This window comes from Pyxicephalus adspersus, chromosome 9 (assembly GCF_032062135.1).
Source record: "Pyxicephalus adspersus chromosome 9, UCB_Pads_2.0, whole genome shotgun sequence".
NCBI lineage: Eukaryota > Metazoa > Chordata > Amphibia > Anura > Pyxicephalidae > Pyxicephalus > Pyxicephalus adspersus.
In genome coordinates this window covers 52,305,389-52,305,687 of record NC_092866.1, presented here as the reverse complement: position 1 = coordinate 52,305,687, position 299 = coordinate 52,305,389, and positions in this window count along the sequence as shown.

Genomic DNA, 299 nt, shown 5'->3' with positions numbered 1-299 from the left:
ATAGTGCCTAAAGAAGGCTGGAGAGGAACAGTAGTGCCCAGAGGGTGATAGAGCTGAATAATAGTGCAGGGGGGGGTAGAACCTTAGTGCTCAGGGGAGGGTGAAGGAGAACAAAAGTGCCCGGAGTGGGGTGGAGGAGAGCAATAGTGCACAGAGGGGTATAAAGCAGAACAATAGTGCCCAGAGGATGGTGAAGATGTACAATTGTGCCCAGTGGAGGAGACCTATGGTGCCCAGTGCATGGTGGAGGAGAACCATAGTGCCCAGTGCAGGGTGGAGGAGACCCATAGTGCCCAGTG